The following is a 12,667-nucleotide window of genomic DNA, read 5'->3' on the forward strand; positions in this document are numbered from 1 at the left end:
GTATACAAATATGCCTGCTTAAAATGACCCTCTGATCTTTATGGTCATCTGAAAGCATTAATTACACTCTAGTTGCAACTATCCACATTGTATTTGTAAAAGCAAATCAAATTATTATTGTTGTTGCTATTAAAACTCACTATTAGCATGTCAGTAGAAAGACTTGTGACAAAAAAGGAGCCCTAGAATCTGGGTTTTGGAAACTGGATTCTAGCCTAGATCTACCCAATGACTTATCATAAGAGTTTGGGCTTTAATTACCCTTATATAAAGCATAAGGTTTCAATTAATTTCCAGAAGTTGGATTTTGCTCCCATTCCGTCTCTATGTTCCTAATGATATAATTGCTAACAATAAAATATAATCATTTTAAAGGGAAGTAACTTCTTTTTTTTTAATTTTTCCTCCTATTCCTCTTTTTATTTCCCCTTTTCATTGGATTCTAAATTCCTGAGTTTGTATTTGAGGGTTTATAAATAACAACTATAAAGAACTATAAATAAAACTAATACGATAGTGTATGTTAATAAAAGATATATAAATCTCCATAATCTTTATGCTTTAATTTCCTTCACAATTTATAAATTGCCTCAAAAAAGTCTTATGTCATGACTATGTAGAAACTTGCAACATATTTAATATTAAAAAGTAAATATTTAAAAATGATAATATATAAATTTTAAGAAAAGAAAGATACAAAGGAAGAGGCTACTCTATGCGATCTTAACAATTCATACATAAAACTGATTCTCTAACTGACTTTCTTGTGTAGGTAATGTTTCTTAACTTTATCTTCCTTTATCCATGGAAGGATTAAAAAACCATACCAGCTCTAAGATCCTGTGAGAACTTGCCCAACTTTTAACTCCCTACCCCAAGTCTAAAACCAGTAGTGATAAGTTCTTATGGCATCTTTTCCAAAGCTTCCAAATGATGATCCTTCTATATGTTTTTTTAATGAGCTTTGGCACGCTGCTATCATAAATTAAAAGAACAGTAATTACAGTTTCACAAATAAGACTGCCTTTGATTTAAGATTATATTATACACACTCATACACACAATCTATATTTAATACTCAAGATCCATAACAAAACCGTTGCCAAACTTTTTACTTATTCCACCCAGCTTCAGGTTTTTTCTTGCCTGGATACTAAACTTGTCTGATCCACAATCAAACATTTTGATTTCCAGTTAAACTCAAAATTTATTACACTGTGAGTTTAGTTGTGAAATTTCACTTTGGATTTTCCTTTTAAATAGAAACATTTTTTATGAATGGATAATGTATTACTTTTACATTCATGGGCAGATTTCTACTTTAAGAATTTCATATATCTATTCAATGTATCATATACTTGTAATTCACTAATCAATACAGTTGTAGTATAAATTGTCAATGCCTCTGTTTGCCCTCAGCTTCTGTTCCCTCCAGCATACACTGAACAAGCCAACATAAATCACACAAAGAAAAAAACCGTTGAATTTGGACTTCTGGTTCATGGAATCCAGTCCCAGCTATAAGGGAAAGTACCTGGGAAAAGCTGGAGCTTTTATTTAATTCTCTGTAAATTCATAATGTCTGGGTGAGGTAATCTCTAAAGCACCTTCTACACTACAGTTTTTGATTCTGTAATTCCTGTGGACATGTTTGATTTCAGTCTCTTGCAATACCTCAGTCCATATTCCCTGCCTAGAAAATATATCTACTCCCACACTATAATTTTTATTTATTGTACCAAAATGTTTATTTCTGCATTCTGCCAAGCTATAGCCTATTCTTCCTTCAACTCTAACCATTCCTGTTTTTCATCAAAATGATCATTTCTATAATCAAATCTACCCCTACAAGTATATTTGTTATATATACATTCTGTTGTTGCTTATTATCGTTCATATTATCCAATTCTTCTCCCTAAAAATGGCTCTTTGATTGACTCAAAATTTATATTGCACCTTTCTTCTGTTCCTAATAAAGTAAGCACTGAATGCTGAGTGAATATCATGATTAAATTACTTTTAAACATCAGTATTTTAATAATTTCAGCTAGTAGTATAATAGTGTGCTTATTTTAAAATAGTCTAATATTTAGATATTTTGTTTGAAAACCTCATTATAAGAATGAAAAATGATATTAGTTGTCTAAAAACAACATAAAGTTCTGCAGATTAATCAGATAATTTGAGCCTTAATATATACTTAACTATGAAATTGGCATTCAGAGCTTACTTGTAAGGAGAATGCTTTCTGCCAGACAGATTTTACTGCCCTCATGAAAACAGGAAATGAGAAAATTATAGAGACTTTTTTAAAGGAGCTGGGAGAAGTCACATTTTCAACTAGAAAACCACTGGGTCACCCAAGAATTAAGAGAATTTAAAGAAAGTTTTTAAACTTTTTACTTTTTCAAAAAAGAAAGGAAAAAATAGAGCCAGGAAGTCAGGGTGTGAAGGCTTGTGAAAGAGAATAATCTCTATCAAAAAAACTGAAAAATCTGATGAAAGAGGCACAGCGACTTATTTATCCTCGTATCTCACAGACTGGGGCGTTGGGCTTAGCACATACTTGGTCCACAACAAATAAACTGAATTCAGAGGAGGAAGGATTACAAAGCTTGTTATCACCTAATAATTTGCACTTGAGTTTGATTATCTGTTAAGTACTTACCCTTTGAGGCGCAGCCAGCCCTCCTCCATTCTTCGCTTCTGCTTCCCGCGGGACTCCGCTTCCCGCGGGACTCCGCTTCCCGCGGGACTCCGCTTCCCGCGGGACTCCGCTTCCCGCGGGACTCCGCTTCCCGCGGTCCCGCGGGATTCCGCGGGATTTCACTTCCCGCGGGATTCCGCTTCTGGCGTCCCGCAGGATGAAGGTACTGGGATTCCGCTGGCGTGCCGCAGGATGAAGGTACGAAGTCATTTTATGTAAGGGAGTTGGGCCTGCCCAGATTTTGATATTGTGGAGAGGGGGCTGTGAGAGTGGTTCCTGGAGCCAGTCCCTTGGGATTTTAAATGTTTAATTAAGTATTTACAGTTGAACAAAGGTCTGTTATTTCTTTAACTTTTTTAAAGAAAACACTTAATACAGGCATTTTCGTCAGCCTGCTGAGCTTACGGATGCACCACCTGAAATTTTCTACTACAAAACTTAAGGCAAACATGGTATCAAGAATATCTGTATGTTAAACTGGGTCATAAAAATTGTAGACATTGAACGTTTTTGACGGACAAAAATAGTGCTTTCATGGGACACAACCTATTACGTAGACAGTTCTGAAGCAGTTAAATATGAGGTGTGTAAAGCTCAGTCTGTTTTGCTATACCTCATTCTCGAAAGACCTTGTGAGGAAATTTTCATGGAAATTCAGTTCTGTGCAGAAGAAAGATCCATGCCTTTGGAATCAGCAAGTCTTGGGTTTGAATACAAGAGCTACTAAACAGTCATGTGACCTCATTAAAATTAATCAATTCTCTGAAGTTCAGGTTCCCCCTTCAAAAATTGGGACAGTGGTATTTTCTTATTGGGGTGTAATATGGATTAAATGGAAACATTATGCAAAATTTATAGGTCTTTTACATATTTAAACAAAAGAAAATGAAGCTTTTCCAAGACAAACTAGTGTTTCAAGATAGTTTCTCTACGTCAGGTAAATTCCCAAATTATCAGAATAAAGAGAAGGTAGCATTAAGGTACAAGGAGGCATTTGAGAAAAAGGACTAAGTCATTATACACACACACATAACCACACTTAGCCTTATAGTGTAAGTGCCAAGCTATTGTGACAGGAGAGAGGAAAGGATGAGTCTTGATGGAATAAGCTTTCTTCTGAAATAATGAGTTCCCTATCACTGAAAATGGTAAAGAAGCAACCAAAATTTTATCTGCCAAAGATTGGTAAGAAGTATTATACTTTGGGATGGATGTTGGGATAGATTGCATTTAATATCTAAGATTCTATGATTGTATAAAACCGTAAAAGCTCAGTTCAGAACATCAAGTATTTTCAGTTTTGCAAAACTTACTTCAAAGAAAACAAGCAGACTTCTATAAAAGGCTCAAATGATTTCTTAGAAATCAAATAGCTCTTGCGCAAGAACTGTTTGATGACTGAAGTATAAATGAATCAGAAACATATGGATTAAATTTATTATGAAATACAATAAGAGGAAAGTAGTGCTTGGCAAAATCTTTTTGGGCCTCTTGAACCAAAAATCTTTGGAAAATCGTTCAAGATGTTTTAATGACCTCAAAAAGCAGTTGGATTTACTCTGGCCTGCTATAAGCAATTTGAAGCCTTTAATTTCCTTTTTCTATTGTCTCTGGACAAAGTTCAATTCAATTTTCTACCAGCTGTTGACTGTCTCTGTTTAGTACAATGGCTTTTTACTGTCGTTGTTTTAAGTGTGTTTGCTTGTATTATACATTTAGGGAAAAAAAGACTAAAGTTTCAACTGTTGAATATTTCAAAATATTTGTCATTACTATTTAAATTTTACCCTGAAATGTCTTCCTCTGCCAAATCTTTTGACTTAAGGGTGAAATTCGTAAGATCTATTTGGAATAGAGAGTTGATAAAAGTAGAAAGCCCTGCAAACAAATCTCCAGGGGCAGTGCAATATTTGATGCAGATAGCGTTGGCTTGAGTATTTAATAGAGAAAATGGGAATTTAGAAATAAAAATACCACTGGGAAATATCATCATGTTAAAGCAGAAGCTATGTGTCAGTTAAAATTTACCCTGAATACTAGAATACAGTATAGAAGTTGAAGTTCTTGTAAACTGTCAAATCTTTAATTCATATTTATTTGATTTTACTTAACTTTTAAAAAATTTCATTATCTTAAAAATTTAGAAATTTTGTACTGGCAGAAAATATTAAAAATATTGCTTTGGACTTTCTTTCCAAAATAATATCCAGCTCACTAGCAAATTCTCAGCAATGAAAATTTTGCATAGAAATTTCCCTTCTAGATTGGTACTTTACTCATTTCTTCCATCCTTCAACCAGCAAACAAACATAAAACTACTGTCCCAAACTCAATAATTCTTGTAGGACCTCTTACCCATCTAATTAGACTCTTGTTGTCTTAAAAAAAGAATGTTCCACTCATTACCAAACATTAGGGTTTCATTTGTGAAATCCAAAATTATTGCATTGGGGAAGTAATAAAAAAAGAATTTCAAAATACTGAATTAACTACGCTATATTAGTATGAAGTAGCTCAGTTGACTCAGTGAAAATAAACAGTGCAGTTTATGGGTTCAGTTTTAGGGCAGAGTAAAGTGCACATATATAAATTTTCTACCAACTTGTGATCTGCTTATTGAATAGTAGTTTTAAGAAAAAAAATAATGCATACTCAATTATATAGCTAAATATATTAATCTGGATACAGATTGTTTTAATACGTACTAATGCTGGCCCATGCAAAAAAATAGATTGGTTTGAGATCAATCAAAAGATTCAGCTAGACTGTACATTCTTTAAGCCTTCATTAGCTCCTAAAATAGTTTTTTATAGTCAAGTAAGAGTTCAATAAAGAATCTGTGGAGGAAGGAAAGGATTTCTGTCCTCTTTGCGATTATTTAATTATTTTCGTTAAAATCAGTTTCACGGGGTGAGGAGTTGGAATCATGGTGGAGACATTCAACTGTCAAGGCAGGTCGCCATTCAATATTTATTCAGATCTACTGGAACCCCACCCACCATCCATCTAATCATTTACTCATTAACTAATTATGCACAAAATTACAGGCCAGGCACTGTGATAGGTGCTGTGGACGTTGAAACAAAGAAAATAAAAGCCTTGCTCTCTTGAGCGTACCATGTAGTAGGAGAGAATAGACATGTTAACTATAATAATGAAGTGCTATGGTAGACCTATAGAGAAAGCACAGTAGTGGCAGAAAGGGGTGTGCAATTTAAAACTACCAGGAGTAAGAATGGGTGGTTAGGAAAGGCCTCAGAGTGGCACATCTCAAAAGATGAGTAGCTATCCCTCAAGTGGATGGTGAGGAAAGGAGCATTGCAGGTGAGGAAGCAACTTGAGCCAAGGCAGGGTGGCAAGATACAGCTTAGTTTGGAAAACGTCATGAACTTCAGCATAGCTGGAACTCAAGTTCATAGCGTCATAAATTTCATCTACATCACAATGATACTGAAAGAGTACTAGTGTGGAGCGTTTTTCTATTTGATCTCAGATGCATCGTCTCTTTCTCTTGCTCTGGTCTTTGCCTTTGGGAAAAATATTTCCAAGATCCCTTGATATTTTGCTTCCCATATACAGTTGGCCCTTGAATAATGCTGGGATTAGGGGTCCCACCCTCCCCACAGTCGAAAATCTGTATATAACTTACAGTCCACCCTCCATATACACAGTTCCACATCCACAGATTCGACCAATGTTGGATCCTGTAGTATTGCAGTATTTACTATTGAAAAATAATTGGGCCCAAGCCGTTCAAACCTGTGTTGTTCAAGGGTCAACTGTTTTTAGCTAATAGGTGCTAGTGGGAGACTGGTGAGCAGGGAGAGGACAGAAGCCAAGGTGTCTCTCCCTTTCTTGCTTCCAGTGTATGATATCCCTGTGATAGGACCAGTGTCTCCTCTGGAGCTCCAGCTCACCAGACCACCACTCCGCCATGGTCCCAGTTGATTCTGGATAGCCCCCACTGTAATGGTAGCTCCTAAATGTGAGGCTTTGACATCTGGGTTCTGGCAAGACCCAACCTCCATGCCATCCAGACCTAAGAGTAGTAGCTTCTTGCTGCTGTTGTCGATCTCTGCACTGCCTCACTATCTCCTCTTGGGCTCCTCAGCTCTCCCATCATCGTTGTAAATCCCAACAATCAATTTTCTCTGCTTTCAAGACATAAAGCGGTTTCTGTATTTTTGAATGAGCCTTAATTGATTCAGTTACTTAGAGCCATATCAGAAGTCAAAAGTATCCCATTTCATTATATGGTATACAAATGATTTTCTTCTGTATTTGTTGAAGAATAAATATACTGACTATATTAAATTTATTATATCTGAAATATTTTAAAAAAAGAAAAAAGGAAAAGAAGACACTAGCCCAAGACTCTTAGAGTTTTGTCAGTCTTGCCCATGAAGATTTGGCTCAGTGAAACATAAATGTAAATGTCTGAAGTATGTTGGTACTCTTTACGCTGCCATAGGAAAGTGAATGGGATGAGTTGTAGGCTTGGCTGGACAGTAGCTCATGATTAAAGGTAGTTTGCCAATGACTCAGGTGCATATTTCAGTTTACTCTGTGCTAGCTCACCGTGTCTTTACTTCAGCACCTATTTCAGTCTGTTCAACCAATGTTGGTCCAAGTCGGCATCTCATCTCATATCCCATTGTTATTCCCTCTCAGAGAAAAATGCCAGGGTTGGAGAGATGTGATTTAGATGGTGTGAAAAGCACAAATTAAGTAATCGTATCTTATTAGAGAATAGATGCTTTTAAAAATAGATAATGTTGCCATCCAGCTGTCTTTGAAGTCTTATGAATTGCTGCCCAATACCTCATGGAGATTTCTCCGTTTAAGGTTTGATTTTCTAATAATAGGCTCTGTAAGGTATTATTTATCTTTTCAGGAACAAATTTATATTAACTTTATATAAGTATATCCAATGTTTCTCATCTAGTGTAGAGCCAGTTATCATTGGCTCTAGCAAATATTTATTTAGTTATCTACTGTCATTAAGGTACTAAGGTGGTAGAGTCTCGGAAGGGGAGACTCCCATCACTTCCTGAGTTCTGAATGCTTTGAGAAGTAAAACAAATCATGGCACATGAAAAATAATTTTATTACTGATAAAAGTTAACTTGGTAAACATAAAGTGTGAAAGCCAAATGGACCAGATGTGCGTCCATTTGTCTGATGGCTGTCTCCACCCAGTTATGCTAACTGACCAGGGCTGGCCTCCCCATCTATTCCCACCCCTCTGTAGGGGCAGGAACTGCTCAAGGAAAGCAAAACAAAAATTTTGTTCTCTGTGGCAACCTGAGTCCAAAGAGGAAAAGCTTGGAGTCAGTCCACATTCCCTTCCACAATGTGAGTAAAAGAAAGCAAAGAGGCCAGGATTTACAACCAGTTGAGTTCCCTCTGCTTAGAAATAATCCTCAGAAGTGAGGAGAAATATTCAACCCTAAATGTGGCAGAAAAGAATTTGCAGTGCAGTGACAAATATCAGAAAATATACCACTGCTAAATAGTATATACTACATGTTAAAAACTGTTCTAAGAGACTTTTACTTGTATTAACTTGTTAACTCTCACAGTAACCCTATGAAGTAGAAACTTTTCTTAATCCCACTTTACAGGTTTGGAAAGGGAGACACACACAAGTTAGATAACTTTTTAAAGGTAATACATCTCATAAATGGAAGAGCTGGTGTTCAAATTTAAGCAATCTTGACCTACAATTTGTGAACTTCAACACTACACATTATCTTCATTCTTTAACAACACACAAGACTTAAAAGAATTCAGAGTAGGCAAAAATTACTTCTACTTGGATTTTCTTCATGGAAAAAGGCAGCAGAGAATGGTAAGATTCCTATAAGTAGAATATTTCTATGAGGGGGAAACAACTTTTAAAACTTTGTGGCAATGGAATATCCTATGGTAAATTCAGAAGGCAGTGAGTAGGTCAGCTTGGTTTGAGCTGAAATCCTGAATATTACGTTAGTGGAAAGTTAGGTTTAAGAGTTTTAGTTGGGCCATATTCTATTCAGGTTCATGGATGCTAAATCAGGAGTTGGGTTCTATTCCATAGGATATGTCTATTCAAAAGAGTTTTTGATGGGACATGCCAATAACCTAGAAACTTTATTCTTGTAGAAGATATACAGGCAAAAAATGGAAGAACTGAACATAGTTATCATAATCCGAGCCTGTGATCTTAACTTTTATGTTATCAAATAGGATCTTAGAAGAAGAGAGTATGGGAAAACATCAGACTATCAATGTTTATGGAGAAATTAGTGGAATTTTTCCAGAATTGATGAAGGATATGAATCCTCAAATGGTAAGAGCATTTTGAGTATCAAATAGTTTGAATAAAAATAAATCCATCTCCACACATTTGGTGTTAATATAACGTTGAGGAAAAATATTTAAAATTATTAGAGAAGAAAGAAAGATTATATTCAAAGGTAATAATGGGTCATTTGGAAGACACTTGAGAAGCAAAAATGGGTGCCACAAGGTAATGGAATAATATCTTAGATTGCTAAGGGAAATATAAATATCAATCTAGAAATATATACTCAAACTATATACTTTGAGTATAAAATAGAGATATTTCAGATATAGTAGGACTAAGAGATTTTACCAGTGGAAGAATTGCTACAGATGTTCTTTAGTAACAATTAGGAATAAGTATGGAACTCTAGACAAAAACAGTGAAATCAGAAATTGACAACATTTTAATAAATTGAGAATTATTAACATTTTAATGTAAACATTGGAGTTAAAAAGACAAAACTGATTAAAATTTTGATTAATACTAGTAAATGGGAATGAGCTAAATGAAAATTCAAGCATAATAAAGAGAATGGACGGGCAAAATAATTTTAGATTTTATGTAAAAATTTTTACATATAAGTGTATGTCAAACATTTAACACTAACAATTAAACAATAGAAATGTAATCTCTAGGTTCTGAACCAGGGTAGGAAAAAGGAATCAGTAAAAAACTTACCAAAAAAGAAAAATACAGTAATTGTAAGTTCAAATACACCGTAATCACAATAAATCAAAAGGAGCCAAACTCAGTATTTAAAAGAATGAATATTTGCTGAGCTGTTAAAAAGTACTTACAACAACAAATCCAGCTCTATACTCTTGAAAGAGACACACCTAAAGCAGAACTACATAAAATATTTGAAATTAAAGAAATAGAAGTAGTCATAACAGGCAAATTCTACTAAAAGGTAAGCTACCGTAGCAGTTATTAATATCACACTAAAGGACTTTAAGGTGAAATGAATGAATTGGGATGAAGGAAGAAAATACCAAGCAGATAGAAATACCATGAACTTATATGTATCCGATAATGTAGCATCAAAATGAGCAAGCCAAAATCTGTTAGAATTAGGAGGAAAAAATAGAACTACAAAGTCCTTAGATGGGCTAAAAATAGAATTTATATGTATACATGTATATTATATATATATTTACTTATTTATCTATTTATTTATTTTCCCAAGAACTTGTTGAATATTATAGTCATTTACTCAGCTATTAACATGCCACCTGTAGCCTTCAGTCAGTGCTCATTTGGATTATCTGACAGAAAGTTACTTTAAGCTGCAATCCTGATCAGCCTTCAGAGAATGACGGGGTTTGTGTTATCCAAGATGGCTGCAACTGATCTCCCCCACTCACACACACCCCCTCCGTGCTCTTCTTACAGCGTGACGTTGACACTCCTCCCACAGAGAAGTCGGGGCCTTGTTTCTTCCCCTGTAAGGATAAGAATGTGACTGTAGTAGAAGTGACCCTCTCTGATGCTATGTGATTTCTGAGACTAGGTCATAAAGGACAATACAGCTTCTGTCTGATTCTCTTAGATGCTTGCTCTTAGAACCCAGAAACCACGCTCGGAAGCCCAGGTCATACACAGATGCCATCTGTAGCTGTTCTCCCTGACAGCCCCAGTTGAGGTCCCAGACTGGTGAGTGAGATAGCTTCTCTTGAAATAGCTCTAGGCCCAGTCATTGTCAGACTGCAAATGGGTGCAAGAACCAGAAACCCCTCACTGAGCCTAATCAGCTCCCCAAACTATGTATAAAATATATAACAAAATGATTGTCGGTGTTTCACTTACTGAGTTGGGGGATTATTTGTTATGCAGGAATAGAAAACGAGTATCATGGTGCTAGTTTTGTCTTGAAATTCCTTGTTTTTCCTTTTGGTTACAATTCTGGAGGGTATCTGCTTGTTTCCTTGTACAAAAAGTGTCCAGTTGCCTTAGATGCTTCACATCAGATCCTGCTACAGGTTCTTATATACTGGTTAAAATTTGCTTTGTAATACTAATTCCCTTTGTCTTACTATTCTTTTTCTTCTCCTTCATACTATTAATATTATTTTGAGATTGATACCAACATGAAGCCACTAGCTAAGTGGTTCCCTGCTGGGAAAAATTTCAAGATGTGATCAAGTAGTTTGCTCTGTATTAATTTTATGTCAACACATCAGAAACTAAAGTATTTGAAATTTTTGTTTGTTTGGTTTGGTTTTTTTTTTTTTCAGTTATATTGAGACATAATTGACACATAGCACTGTATAAGTTTAAGGTGCATAGCATAATGACTTGACATATATATGTTACAAAATGATTACCACAATAACTTTAGTTTTAACATCCATCACCTCATAGGTATTTGTAATTGCTGTCACATGATTATAATAATCCTGAAGATCTGTGGCATGAGTTGGAGTCATAATGTTAAAATTTCTCTTTCCCACCAAAGTTTAACCAATATCCAGATGTATGAATTTGGGAGGGTTTTCACAACACTTAGAAATGTGATGGAAAATTGACCTACGTTTTCTAAGGGGAAACCAGGAAAATGAGAGATGCTGTCTGTTTTTTCAGCTTTTCCTCCTAAGTGTTGTTGGCATCCAATGAGAATAAAGGTAATTAAATCTTCAAAGTAGAACTATAAGCCTTCTCCTCCCAAAGTTACAAGTTAGTATCAAATGGTAAAAGTGAATATTAAATGTGATGACGTGAAAGAAAATAATGTGATCTGTTAGTTTACAGTAATTTTTAGGTGACAGTTTTATCTTGTTTTTTTGTCCATATGGGAAGACTGCACTCGTTCCCCTTTTTCTTTCTTTTAGGCTTTCTGTCTGTGGGTGTTACGTATTTTTCCCTACTTCAACTAACCGTGTCTGAGCAGGACAGATGACCTTCAAAAGTAAATACGACTAAAGCTGAACAAATCAGGTAATTACAATAAAAACATGGCTTGACAAGCAACCTCTGGACAGAATTACAGTTCTATATACACACTACACATTCAATTAAAGTGATTGGGAATGAGGAAACTAATGCCTTTACCTAAGATTTTTAAGGTGCCAACATTCTACCTTCTGCCATGGATTAGAGAAGAGAATAGGAGAAAAGGAAAATGTCTAACAATTTTATGCAGGGTCGGGTCGCTGCCCCTTAAATGTGGAATGTCATTATCTTTAGAACCTGAATGTGTCCTTCAATTTTGAAGGAGTTTTTATTGTGTCATATTCTAAATTATATGTTCATATTAAAGATTATGTGATAATGATCTATAATTACATTAGAATTCTTATTTTATGCATTTGTGACTGCCTTATTATACAGATTTTATACCATATTTGTAGAGATATAATCCCACATTCTGCTGTTTTGACCAATGGCAAATAGGTAGATAGATAGCTGACTGTCAGAATGAAATCTGCATGCAGGCACCAAAGAAAATGTAAATCACCTTTTTATTTTTTTAATTTATTTTTAATTTATTTTTATTTATGGCTGTGTTGGGTCTTCATTTCTGTGCAAGGGCTTTCTCCAGTTGTGGCAAGCGGGGTCCACTCTTCATCGCGGTGCACGGGCCTCTCACTATCGCGGCCTCTCTTGTTGTGGAGCACAGGCTCCAGACGCGCAGG

General features: G+C 35.3%; 1 long non-coding RNA gene across 1 annotated transcript in view; it reads left to right on the forward strand.

The window, feature by feature from the left end:
- The first annotated feature begins 649 nt into the window (after nucleotides 1-649).
- Nucleotides 650-12,667, forward strand: part of LOC309637984 — a 75,032-nt gene continuing 63,014 nt past the window's right edge. The window contains exons 1-2 of the long non-coding RNA XR_014250917.1: nucleotides 650-2,905; nucleotides 11,864-11,969. This is a non-coding gene — a long non-coding RNA (uncharacterized lncRNA). The remainder of the gene's footprint in view (nucleotides 2,906-11,863; nucleotides 11,970-12,667) is intronic.

Source organism: Balaenoptera physalus, assembly GCF_965194825.1.
Source record: "Balaenoptera physalus genome assembly, chromosome: 11".
Classification (NCBI taxonomy): domain Eukaryota; kingdom Metazoa; phylum Chordata; class Mammalia; order Artiodactyla; family Balaenopteridae; genus Balaenoptera; species Balaenoptera physalus.